This window comes from Ictidomys tridecemlineatus, chromosome 8, assembly GCF_052094955.1.
Source record: "Ictidomys tridecemlineatus isolate mIctTri1 chromosome 8, mIctTri1.hap1, whole genome shotgun sequence".
Classification (NCBI taxonomy): domain Eukaryota; kingdom Metazoa; phylum Chordata; class Mammalia; order Rodentia; family Sciuridae; genus Ictidomys; species Ictidomys tridecemlineatus.
The window spans coordinates 152,017,100-152,031,359 of record NC_135484.1 but is presented as its reverse complement, the minus strand read 5'-3'; positions in this window follow the sequence as shown (position 1 = coordinate 152,031,359).

Below are 14,260 nucleotides of genomic sequence, written 5' to 3'. Positions count from 1 at the left end.
GAAGGAGGAGAAGCGGAAAGACCCCTGGTTCTGATAGGAGCAAGTCTCCTCTGGTTTCATGGACTTGAAAGAGGCTGAATTAGGCTTAACCCCAAGTCTGGCTGCCCCGGCTCCAGGGCCACTTGTCCATCGTTCTCATCGTCACTGAGTAGAAACCCTGGTCTTCCCCGTCACTTACCCTAAGCTTGATGTAGCACGTGCCTTCCCCAAATCCTTGGATCTGGGTCTACTCGGGATGCAGATTCTCAGAGCAACCAGAGAGGGGGAAATCCGGAACCCATGTTGGAGAAGATGCCTGGGACCTCCGTGGAGGGAGCGGTGTCAGCCGAGAAGCCTGCTAGCCTCTCAATTCCTCCGCCCTCCTGCAGGAGATGGAAGCAGCACCCAGTGGAAGCAGCATTGGGAGGTCACAGGAGCAGTAGTTGCTGGTTTCGATCAAGAAAGAGAGATCCAATGGGCAGAAAACCGAAAGGGGCTATGACATTTGGCTAATGAGCTCCAGAAGGTTAGGAGGGAATTTGTATTACAGCGGGTTCTGAGGTTAAAGAAAGACGAGGCAGTGGGGACACAAGTACAGATCAGACTTTCAGGCAGTCTTAGCCCAGTGACAGGAAAAGAAGAGGTAGACTGATAGTTTCCAGAGAAAGCAGAACTGAGAATGATAATGTCAATGTATGCCATATGGGAAGGCAGTTTTCAAGCATTATGCAAATAAATGATTATTCTTTGGCCACATCATATGCTGTCTTTGACTTATTTCTTTTCACCTCAATGCTCCTATTTCCAGAAACAAACTTTAAGTGAAATAATAAACCACATTTAATATTTTTTGGCATTGCCAACATAATGTCTTATGCAAAAAAAATGAGTAAAAACTTGATTACTAAATAAATAATGTCAAAATACATGCAAGTGTTCAGGATGATAGTATAGATTTCTCCATTAATTTGTGTTCTACAGGGTACGTTGCTACTAAGCCCTATGTTTCTTTGTAGCTGTCATAATATGCCCCAGAGCGCTGAGCATAGTAGGTATTCAATTAATATTTGTTGATAGATTTTAATCACCTATATGAGTTAACCTCCGGCTCTTGCTTCCAATGACAAACCATCTTTTGGCAATAACCAAAATTACGATGCAATTACATTAAATTGCATTCAAATATATGGATTATCTCACCCCTTTCCCAGTGAAATCCAGATATGCTATTTTATTTTGCCAATTAAACTACCCCTTTATCAAAAGTCCATTAATCTCCTGGAGGTACCACCGTGCTCATTAACTAAATGTCAGGTAGGCACCGAAGCTACTTTGGATTTCACTTAATAAACCAGAGCAATTTAAAGTAATTAGTCATATCTTGTGAAAAGAAGCCAAAGTGTAGCCTGTTTAACCTGCTAGCCATCTCATAAGCCGGAGGGATGGGGACCAGGAGGCTGCTGCTCTGCCAGGGCTTTCAAGTCAAGCAATTATTTACCCTAAAAAAGGACGGAGCTGGCTGGAGGAAAATTTTAAAAAGTCATCCCAAATGTTTATAAGACATCTGAGGGCTGGGGATGGAGCTCAGTGATAGAGCACCTGCCCAGCTTGTGTGAGGCCCTGGGTTTGATCCCGGCACTGGAGAAGAAAAAAAAAGAAGACGTTTATAAAACATTTTTTTAAAATGTTAAACAGTCCAATTTACTGCTTAGATTCAGCTTATTTGTCTGAAAACTTATTTTAGCAACATCTAAATTATAATTTTTCTTTTAATCCAGTTTCCCATTTTAATGATTTGCTTTCCAGAATGATCAGCAATTCTTTATATTACTTTAATACCAAGAAATGAGTTATAAAATGTGTGACTTTCCACATGGTGATTTTCAATATATGGATTATCATTTGGTTTTATTTTAACTCTGTACACTTAGACATTAGTGTACTTAAAAATGCTTTCAAGAGGGGAATGAAATTAGGCTACTCTATTGACAAGCTCTTCAATATAATAGACTGGTTATTATAAGAATCAGAAAAATTATAGACAGTTCTTCTATATTAAGATACTGATAAAATAATCTGTATAATATTAATTATTATAAAATGAATTTATTCCACATCTTACAAAGTTACCATAACTAAAGAATTAAACAAATTGACCCAATTTTGGGTATCCATATTCTATAAACCGCATTATGCAAAGGCCAAATGATGTGCTTCTCTCATGTGAAAGCGACATGACTTATTAACCTGCTGTGTTAATATGCTACTTCAAGAAGTGAAAGGTAGTCAATATTTACTGAAGACTTTCTATATCCAGATACTTTCTGTAGGTCTCTTATTTAACCTTCACAACACACTCTAAGGTGAATACAATCCTCATTTAACAGATAAAATGAGTTTCTGGGCTGGGGCTGGGGCTGGGGCTCAGTGGTCGAGCGCTTGCCTCGCACACATGAGGCACTGGGTTCAATCCTCAGCACCAAACAAAAATAAACAAAATAAAGATATATGTGAATCTGTGAACAGGGTTGTTTTTCAAAACATTTATTTTTAAAAATAATAATAATAAAATAGATAAAATGAGTTTCTGCAAGAGACACCGGGTTGGTGTTTGAAGAAAGAGCTAGGGCCTCCAACATGGGTTATTTCCCTTTATCAAAGGGTATTCCTCAATAAAACAAAAATAAACAAACAAATAAATAAGCAGAAATGTGTTCTAGTACAATCAAAACATCCACATTTCCTAACAAAACATGATCTCAGATAGTCATTTGTAAATTCCTCTGATTTTTCCTTTGCATTAAAACCTTGCTACACTTACTTACTTCCTAACCAGCTGGTTGCCTCACGGATGCACAATCCAGGGAGCAGACATTTAAAAACGGGCCTGTAGAAGGCGAGAGCTTACAAGACTTTTGACATTTGCAGAGAGAGGGGTGCATCAGAAGTGACCCAAACCAGATGGGAGTGGAAAGGCCCCCAAGAGGGCGCCCATCCTGAAGGAAGAGCTTTGAGCTGATGAAGAGGTGGGCAAGGGGACACCTGGAAGCCCGCAGAGGGTTCAGGAGCACACAGGAGAGAAAGTGCTGCATGTTCTGGAAACAGAAAACATTTGTGTGCTCCTGAAGTATAAGAAGCAGACAACTATAATGCACCAAGAAAAAGAAATGTGGGGGGAAAATAAATAAATAGCAGTGTGAACAAACAAGAAGGAGGAAGAGCAGCGGCAGCGGTTGAGAGCACAGAGGGACGGAGGGTGGCAATGAGTGAGTCCAGGAAGCTAAGCCAGGCCCAGCTCCCCAGGGAGCCCACCAGCTGCAGATGTGAGCCCTCCTGAAGGGGTCGGGGGGCTTCAACCGTGAGTGAGGTGGCTGGCTTTCTATCTCATTCTTTACTTATTTTTTGGTGCAGGGATGGAACCCAGGGCCTTGTGCAGGCCAAGCAGGTGCCCTACCACCCAGCCCCACTCCAGCCCTGGTTTTGGGTTTTGAGCAGATCACGTTGAGGACAGCGTGAGGCGTGGACTGACGCAGAGCAAGACTGGACAGGGAGACAGCTGGAAAACTGACAATCTCACAGGCTGGAGAGCCGGTAACGGGGGCCTGGACGCATGGTGGCAGAAGGACTGGAGTCGAAGAGGCACGTTCCAGGGACACAGAGGGCGAAGACACTGTGATCCTGGACTTGGAGGGAAGGAGCGCTGAAGGAGCCCACTCCAGTGGGTGGACAATGGCGTCATTCATCCAACAGAGTAACCATCCCCGGAAGAGCAGCCAGGAGGGCCGGCCCAGGAATTCATGTCCAGACCTGAGAGTGGAGGAGACGGGAGACACTTCGGCGGAGCTGGTTGGTGAGGACTTCAGCAGGAAGGCACGGGCACCCGGACACCGAGTCCAGGGGTCCCCAAGTGCTGTGTCGTGTTTGAATCCATGAATGTGAAGAAGAGCACCTCAACTCCACGCTCTGCCTCACTGGGAAAGGTGGGGATGAGAAGACAGAGCCAGGGACCACCAATGTCTAAGGAGTGGTGGGCAGCACAACGCCCAAGAGGAGCAGAGGGATGGCGAACTAGGAGACGATGGCGGCACAGAAGTTGAGGACTTCACGGCGGAGGACTGGTCAGTAGCATCCAACGCTTCAGACAGGACCAACCAGGCCAAGAAGGAACAGCACCCACAGGGGACTTAGCAACAGAGAAGACCTGGACTGACTTGGCAAGAGCCCGGTCAGCAGAGCGGTGCGAATGAGCGCCAGGCGCGAGTTCTCATCTGATAGAACTTCCTGAATGAAACAAAGAAATCATCCATAGCTCGTTGGCTAAAGGCGTTCACCAATTGTGAAGTTTACACTTTTTTTTTTTCCCAAGCAATTTCATTTAGTTGGCAATTAAACAAGTAAAGCACTTGTACAGGCTTTTCTTAATTACATATTTCTTAATGCATTAATTTTCATGCACAAGCAACCCCATCTGTGAAATGGGTTTGCTGCAGTATTGCATTAAAGCTGGGCTTACATGCAAAAGCTATTGTTAACTCAAACCAGTGAATGCAGTTTGCTCATATGGAATATAATTACAAGAAACTTAGAATATGATTCCAATGCTGAGAATTTGCAATCACAGTCTAGTGATGATTTAAAAACTATGTCCTGAAAAGTTCTTTCACCTTCTACAGGTATAAATACCTCCAAAGATTATTTTCATAGAATGAACTCGTTTTTGAGTGCTGATGCTAGAGATTAGAATTAACCCCTAGGAGTATAGTTAATCGTGCTGTATTAGGCTTTTACTAATAGCATTTTTCTTCAGAGAATGTGATGTATAAACCAGCTTGCCTAAGTCAAGGTAGTGAGAACCCTCGCCTCCTGCATATTATTTCAAAGACATTTTTTTCTCCTCCCTCAGTTCACTTATCTAAGTTTTAAAATAATGAAGGCAAATAAAATAAACTTTTCTTGAGGTAGAAGTGTTCCATGGCATGGCTGAAACTGAAGCCTATGCTGGTAAATATAAGACATGAGGTGTGGTGTGTGTGTGTGTGTGTGTGTGTGTGTACGCACACGCTTTTGAGAGGGGAGAGAGAAAGAGATGAGAGAGAAAGAAAGAGGATCAAGAAAGGACAGACAGGAGGAAATCCTCCCTCTCCTCTAGTCCTGCTTAGAAGTGTTTATTAAGAGTAAGGTTCCGGCATGGCTAACCTCCTTGTCTCCTTCTGAGAACAGCACGGAAGTCAGCGGAGAGAGGGCCCTGTGATGCTGTGGAGCCGTCAAAGCACCAGAAACTGCACCCTTGACTTCTTGCTGGGCACAACAGTGACCTTCAAAACTAAGCCCAGTCCTAGAAGGGCGTCCGTTCCTTTTGGTGGAGAGAACGGGTTTTACGCATCATACACAGTGCAAGACACACTCCAGGACTGTGCATCTCTCACCTGGGACTTAACAAGCAAAGGGGTTTAGTCACACCACGTAGGTGCACCAATGTCTTCTGAGTTGGGAAAGGTACTCTGTTCCAACACAGGGGTAGTAAGGGCTACTTTGATGAAAATTAGGGTAGAAAAATGGTTTACACTTATATATATGTGTGTGTGTGTGTGTGTGTGTGTTTGTGTATGTGTGTGTGTGTGTGTGTGTGTGTGTGTGTGTGTGTGTGTGAAGAAGCAGGAGTGGTGGGGCACTCCTGTGATCTCAGCAGCTCCAGAGGTTGAGGCAGGAGGATCTTGAGTTCTAAGCCAGCCTCAACACTGTAGCAAGGCCCTAAACAACTTGGTGAGACCCTGACTCTAAATAAAAATATTTTATATAAAAAAGGGGGGGACTGGGGATGTGGTTCAGTGGTTAAGCCCCCTGGCTCAATTCCTGGTACAAAAAAAAACAAGCAAACAACAACAACAAAAAGCAGAAAACAATCAAATTAAATTTTTAAAAAACCCACATGATTTTTGGCCATAGTGCAACTAAGAGTATGGTTTTGGTTTTGTTGTTTTTGTCTGTTTTTGTGGTGCTGGGGCTCTAACCCAGGGACACACACACACATACACACACACACACACACACACACACACACACACACACACACACATACACACACACGCCAGACAAGGGCTCTATCACTGAGCTATGCCCCAGCCCCCAGTTTATGAAACTTTTTTTTAAAAAATCACTTACATTTAATAATAAAAGACATTTCAAGCTTTAAAGTTTTGTGCCCATTGAATTTTAAAAGATGAAAAATACAGAAGAAAATTTATTTTAAAGTCTCTTTTAGTAGGGGAGATTGAATTTAGGGCCTCACACAGGCTAGGCCAGTGCTCCACGGCTGACCTACAGCCCCAGCCCTATTTCAAAGCCTTTAAATTAGATCAAGGCAACTATGCCTGATTTTTGGCCCACAATTATAAACTGTAATATCTTAAGAAGAACAGTTATCTTAATTTTTGCAAGAGAGAATACAGAATCGATTTAAGAAAAAAAAAAGGTAAGTTTTCTTTGTTTTGAGATTTTAATTAATTTTGGGATAAATAGATTTTCCCTCTAATGTAAAATCTGGCCTTCTCTGTGGGTTAACACTTGTCGGGAAGGTTACTCACCTGGCAGTACCCAGGCCTTGTCCTGCCGGGAAGCTCTCTACCCCCAGCTACACCTTCTAGAGTGAAATCTTCTATTTGGAGACAAGGGCTCCCTGAGTTGCTGAGACCGGCCTCCAGCTCTCCACCCTCCTGCTGGCCTCTCTGCGTGCTGGGGCCTCCGGTGTGCGCCATGCGCCCGGCTCGGAAAGTCTCTGGAGTGGAGCAGACGGTAAGAATTCCAGGACAGCTCAGCAGAGCCCCCGTGCTCAGAATTGACACCAGACAGAGGGTCAGGCCTGGAACCCTGGAAGGGGCAAGGGAACAGAGGACCGCGAAAACCGAATCACCAAACCGTGTTGTCAGAACGCGCAGAGGAAGCCCAGGGTGAGGAGAGGGGAGAAGGAAGGGCGCAGGAGGTTCCGGGGAGCTGGGCTTGGAAGGGCAGGAGCAGATGGTGGAACAGGGACACCCCGGAGTACCGCGAGGGCTGGTCTCCTGCCTGGTTACAGAACAAGCAGAGCAGCTTCGTGTCCAGCTGCGCCACGGAGAGTCCTGACTCCTGAGCAGAAGCTCTGAGCTAAGGGTCACCATGAGCGCTGGCCTGTGCCCTGGGGTGCGCCTGCCAGGCCCCAGGAATCATCCCAGCGACCAGTCAGACTGACAGGGGACAGAGGGTGGCCCTGTGCATCTAGGCACAACTCCTGGCGGTAGGCAGCAGGGCAGAACAAGCATCCTCCATCTCCAAGGAGGCAGAGAAGCACGGAGGTGCATGTCTGTAATCCCAGTGTCCCGGAGGCTGAGGCAGGAGGATCTCAAATTCAAAGCCAGCCTCAGCAATTTAGTGAGACCCTGTTTCAAAACAAAAAATAAACAAGAATTGAGGATGTGGCTCACTGGTTAAGTGCCTTTGGGTTCAATCCCTGGTACGGGGGTGGGGGGGGGGAAACAGTAAGATTAGCTACAGGAAGCTCCAGAAAAATCCAAGAATTTCATTCTATTGAGACAATTGTGATCATTGGAAAAATGAACTACCAATGAATGACATGGAGCCCAGCTGGCTTTGGTGGAATCATGATTTGCTTGTTACTTTATTCTCAAATAGGAGCTACTAATCTGGTGGATATGAATATTGTACTTAAGGCAAATTTTGATTTGAGCAAAATATTTCCTAAAGTTGCATATTTCCTAAAGTTCTCACCCCCGATGTGGTGATTCCTAAAGGAGCCTTTTGTTTTCTTTCTTCTTTCCTTTCTCCTGTCTTTTTTTTTTTTTTTAATATGTCGGAATGGAACCCACAGCCTCCCAGCTAAGCCTGTGCTCCCCCTGAGCCACACCCCCAGTCTCCCTGTGTTTTCTTGGTGTGTGTTCAGAACCTTGTTATTTTTAATAGTGGAAAACCCACATGACATAAAATTGACCATCTTAACCGTTTTCCCCCACCTTTCTTTTCATTTTTCCTCTCTAGCTTCCACATAGGAGACAAAACAGACCTTTTGTTTTCCTTTGTGGCCTCATTCTTGACAAACTCTTATTCCTTCATCCATTAGGAAGTCTTGCAAATGAAATCTAATACATTGGTATTGAAGACATTCATAAAAGTGGACTTGTTGATCCATGTAAATATGATGGCTGTTGCTATTATCTGTGAACAATTCATGTCATTGCTCACTTTTAAAACATTACCTGGAATCATGAGCCATACTTTACATACCTGCTTTATGCAAAATGGACAAGAGGGTGGGGTGGATATCAGACTGCCGAGGTTCAGTTCTGCTTCTTATTAACCATGGTCTGGGACAGATTGCTTCACCCCTCTGTACTTTATTTTCCATGCAGTGTGCACCATTATCTCTTAAAGTTGGCATTAAATACAACAATGTATCTGCCCGGAAAGAGCAAGTATCTAACAGGGGCTTCATACAAGTTGCTGTTGACGCCATCAGTGGTGGTAGGGGCAGTGGCAAAGCCTAGTGGTCACATCTACGTGCCTCCGAGAAAGCCAGCCTAACTTCCTATTTGAGAACTGTGTTCTCTGTCTGTCTCGGGCAGGCAGCCAGCCCAGGGCCCAGGGAGGCTCGGTCCATGTGGGTTTGTTCCCCCTGCCTGACGAGGAAGGAGCCCAGGGTGCTGTTACTGAACTGGCTGCACGTAGCTGACAGTCAGGGCTCTGGGTCAGCCTCTTGCTGGACCTTCCCTCCTGACCACAGGACGGCACGGCTTTCTGAACTTCATGCCCTCCACATGCTGAGGAGGAAGGAAGCAGGACCAGGCGCTCCGCAGTGGCCTCTCACCCACTATCAGGCAGGAAAATCGCCCCAACCCCCTTCCCTGGCGACTTGCCCCAGGACCTCCCCTGGGACACAGGCTGCTGGGCTGCCACAGGCAGAAAGGGGCTGGGGCGTTGCCATCTGGCGTCTCCCGCCCAACAGTGGGAAGGGGATCTGCCACCGAGGAAAAAGGTGGCCTGGAGTCTGCCACTGCCGTCCTTCTCATTATCCGCCAGATCTGTTCCTTCCAAAGGCTCACTTGAGATGCCCAGGCCCAAATCTCCTGCCCTTCCTCCACCTCCACACAAGGGCTCATTGTCAGAGGCACAGAGGCCCACAAACGCCCTCCCATTCCCCAACGCATCAGAGCAGGTCCTCGTCAACCAGCTCAGAAGTTCACAAACATCCCTAAAAATACAGGGAAGCCCTGGGCCAGATGGGCTCCGTGGCCGGGCTGGGGCGGATGACTCACTCTTTTGTCCCTTGTGTTCCAGAGTTTCTTTCTCAGAAATCCCCCTGATCTCATCTCCCTGTTTTCTTCCTCTTCCATTAGATGGATCAAATGTCTTTCAAAATATCACCTTCCTCTGGTGGCAATGTGACAGCAGGAGGACAGTGGGAGAAAGAGGGGGACCAGCAGGATCGAGTGTGTGTGTGTGTGTGCGTGTGTGCGTGCATGTGCGTGTGTGTGCGTGTGTGTAGGAGGATAGAGAAAAACAAGATTTGCCTTTTAACTTCACCCATTAACTTCCCAACATAATAAAAAAAAAAAATACAGCAACACTTTCTGGCCATTTGAGGATCTGAGCCCTCTCGTCCTTTCCCACCCCTCCCTTCCTACCTGGTACAATTTCTGCTCCCCTCTTGGCAAAAAAAAGAAAACAGTAGAAGGTTACAAAGATATACAGCTGCTGAAAAACGTCCTCAGAGCGGGAAGCCCCTGTCAGCACAGCTCTCGTTTTCCACCTGTCCTTCAGAGGAAGCACCTGGGCCCTCTAAACCCCGCTCTCTGCAAGACTCGCCTAACCAGCTGCCCTGGGCCCATCTTGCTTTGCAAAGATAACAGAGAATCCCAGGCACACAGCTCACCTCTCCGGGAGCCAACGCAGGCCCCAGAAGTGGAGTCCCGCTGGAGAGCTGGTCAGGGATCACACCACTGAAGGAACAGGTGGAAATCATCCCTCGCCAGCTCAGATCACTGGAGAGTAAGACATGAGTGGATCCACGATGGGCCCGCCAGCAGCAGATAAGGGTGCTGAGGCCGAGCACCCACAGGAGAAAAGGTCCACGTGGTGGAAGACAGGACGCCCCAAGACAGCACTGGTGTGACCAAACTCCAAGTAGATGGGAAAGTTGGGGGCTGCTAAGAGGAGTGTGGGCTTCATGTTGAGGGATGAGCCTTGGTCTTCAAAGGCCCTTCTGGAGAACCAAGACCACGCAGCAGGGTGGGGTTCCCCTGGCCTACTGTCCTGTGAAGAGCATTGATAAAGCTGCTTGGGAATGGCCGCCCTCAGCTCACAGGAGCTGGCCCTCCACACCACTAGCCTGGTGAAGTGGCTTCCTGGTGTCCCCCTTCCTGGGGTAACACTCTGCCTGCTCTGGGAACTGAGTGAGGTCGGGAATCCATGCAGACACACAGAACCTGCCTGCACAACCTGGGAGTGTTAGCATGGGTCCCGAGTCCCTCCCATCTTGATTTAGATAATCCTGCCACAGTCTGCAAGGGCCTGAGGCTGTAGAGCAGCATCTTGGGAGGCCCCAGATAACGCTTTCAGGAAAGGTCAGCATATGGTTTGTGGGTTGCATAAGAAATAGGTGGTCTTGAGAGCTCAATTTGAGAAATATTGTTAAAGCATTCCATTAGGGGATAATCCTATTAAATTTAGAGAATTTGGCAGAACAAGGATTTGTGAAGGAATGTAATGTTCTGGGGGACGTTAAGTGTCTCTGAAACACTGAATAAATCTAATAACAATAACTCCTTGCGTTTGTGAGTTGCCTGTAGACACCAAGTGCTTATGCATGTGCTGTGTTAATTACCGAGGGCAGGACCATCAGAAAATTCTACTTGTTGGAGGTTGCTGTCAGCTTCCTGGAGCTTTTGACTCTTCTCTGTCTCTCACAGGATGGGCTCCAGAGTAACTTTGTCTATGTTACCTTGTGGTGGCTGAGCTACCCTTTCCCAGCCACCCGCTTTGCCCCTAATGGAAGAGGATAGAGCCCACAAAACACACAGAGGTCTGCGAAAATATTTATAATGAATTCCTCAAGTGTGATTTGCAAACCACCTGCATCAGAAACATTATTGTTGGTTTAAAAATACAGACATGCACAAGTTCAAATTCCACCTCAATACGATCAATCCACATTTCCAGGCATGAGGACTGGAAATGCAGCTTTTTGACAATCGCCCTAAACAATCCTTACGCATGCCAGCCATGAAGGACGGTTGTTCCGATGTTTTCAGTGGGACAACTAAAATCACAGGCTGCCCAGCAGGCTGCGGGGCCAATGGCGAACATGTAAAATATAGCATATGAAAAGAATTCCGACTCACAGACCCACTCCTGAGCCCATGAATCCCCATCCAACCTAGGACTGGGAGCCCAGGGTGGTTGGGATACACACAAAGTTTAGGGAGAGCCAGAAAGTTCAGTAATTGAGATATACAATATCTTAATGCAATGTGTGTGTGTGTGTGTGTGTGTGTGTGTGTGTGTGTGTGTAACTGGGGGTTGAACCCAGGAACTTGTGCATGCTAAGCATGCACTCAACCACTGATCTATACTCCCAGCCCCATGTAATATTTAAAAAAAAAAAACCAAAATTATTACATAAGAATATCTATGCTAAACCTCTGAAAGGCACCATCAGTGTTCCTCACACTTCCCTTTTGCCTGAGGCTCTGGTGTGGTGTGCTGGGCACTGCCAGGAAGGCTCTTGGTTCCCCAGGTCACTTACTAACTGGGATTCATTCCATCTGAAGGTGGAGCCCGGGACAGAGAAATACCGACCCCCTCACCCTCCTTGGCCGCCCAGAGGGTCGGAAGGTGAGAGCCTAACTTCATTAATTTGGACACACTCTTCTTTCCTCGGCAAAGGAACGTGAAATTGAGTGCCCTGGTTCTTAACCAGACAGAATTCCATTCCGGTGATGGGATTAACTTGCCCAAGACATACAGGCTCATCAGAAGCCTCACGCACTGTGCTGATGCTCAGTTTAGGGACTCTGGGCAGCAATTGTGATGGCCAAATAGGTCCCTCTGTGGGGTGTCTCTGTGCCTCAGATGGAGCTTTCTGATACTCTTCTGGGTGTGTAAAATTCTAAATCCTTTATAAACATCAATGATTGGCATAATTGGTGTAATTATAGGTATCTAAAGAGGAGAAAATGTCTGTGTAACAGCTGCCAATCGCGGGTTTCAGGAAACAAGCAGTCACTTGTGGAGCGCCGGGCGCGGGGCATAAACGCTGGGGTAATACCATTTCCAGATGGACCAGCTTGAATCAGAGATGGCACCGAGATAGGGGAAACGCGCATCCTCCCAAAACAGAGCCATGCACAAACCCAAGGCTGGCGAATGGCAAATGCCACGGGGCTGAGTGGAGGGGGGCGTGTCCGGCCACATCCGTAAGAGCTAGAGGTGAATAGTTTCTGTGGCCTTTAAGCAGGTCTAGTTTTAGTTGTTCCGCTGTTTTTAATGCCTGTGTTAATGGTAGCAGAGACTAGAAAGCAATCGTCACTAGTTTGCATATGTCTGTCTTCTTACCAGTGGGCATGGCAGGACAGGAGATTTTTGAAATTCCTCCACTCCCCAAATATTTGGGGCTGTCTTTGTTCATAAAGCACTGTGGCTTTCTGAGCAGTTCTTACAGCCGATTCTGTGAATGATACCTACCTGAACCTGAACACACGGACTCCCACTCTTTTGGACAGCTTTGGACAGGTTTGGAAGAGTTAGGGGAATTAATTGGGAGAAGTTGAAACAACCTAGAGGAACTGACCCTCCGGCAGATTCCCAAGGCCTGTGAGCAGTCCGCCTGCCCACGAGGAGGAGGTGGGTCACCAACCTTCTGCTGAAGGTGAGCATCCCCTCCCACACTTCCTGAATGTCCTCACCTCCTTTTGTCCAACCACCCCCACTTCTACAAATGAACACCTTTCCTGGACCTAACTAGCATCTTCATTTTAAACCGTGAACCTATCTAGTAGTTAAGAGACTAAGGACAATTTAATCAAAATATTTCAAATCATATTAGTGTTGTAACATCTGCCTAACAAGGAAAGGAATTTTTGTTTGTAGGGGACAGGATTTTCATGGTGACATTGATAGTGAGAGTGAAGCTTTGGATCGCAGATGATTTTACAGGGCAGAAGGGCCCCAAACGTCACACAGGTGTTGGGGATTTGGTAGGCTCCTTCTGCTGATGGGGTCAAATGGCCTCTGAAGTTCCTTTTTAACCTGAAGAGTTTAAAATTCCATGAGCGGCGACTCCGTGATGATATCCTAAGGTGTATTTTTTAATAAAAAAAAAGAATTCTTTTTCATTTTAAAGAAGACTCTTTTATGTAGAACAGATGAAAGAGGAACTGCTCTGGTTGTGTTGTTGTGGATTTTCTTTGTGCACGCTCCCGTCAAGACAGAACCGGGTGGTGCATCTCGGGCTCTGAGATGACTGGATAAAGTGGGATCCCTTTGTGCTTCCAGACAGGGTATCCCTAAACCTCACCCAAAATACCTTTTGCCATTTTGCCCTGTGGATGTCCTACCCGTGGGATGTGGAGTGACAGGATCCGTGTCATGGGCACAGAGAGAAACCAGACAAGAGTCCCTGATGACATGGTGGTGTGGGACCAGAACCTTCCGGTCCCTCAGTTATTAAAAGTCAACCCAGTAGTTACATGTATCCTGAGACATGCCTGGAGCCTCCTCCCCTCCTAAGTCAACCGGAGATGCCTAGAGTGGAGAGATACCCCCTCCCTGCTTCAAAGCCTGGCTCCTACAGGGTGTGGGGAAAGCAAGGATCCAGGGGACCTAATGGCCACGGGTGTGGTCCACGCTGTGTCTATCACTGAGCCAACTCTCCCCCAACACCTGTGGGTGGAGGATGGCCTCCTGGCAGGTGGCGGCCCCCTGCTGGTTTTCCCAGGCACATTTACAGGGTTTTTTCCTGATGTCTCCATGTGGTTAGAGCTCTCCGGCCTGAACTCTTCCTGACCATTGTAATTTCTGCTCCCTAGAGTGTTTTCTGTAGCCTGCTTGCTTCCTGGACTCCTAGTTGTGTCTACCTGACTCAGAGACTCACGTCCTTGCTCTTACCTTGGATGGTAAAAGGCGGATAGTGGACCCCCTCCAGCCTCCCTCCCGGCCCAGCTTCCAAATCAGATGAGCGACTACGGGAGAAGGAACGCCCACCTCTCTTCCTACAGACACACACTCCAATCTCTCC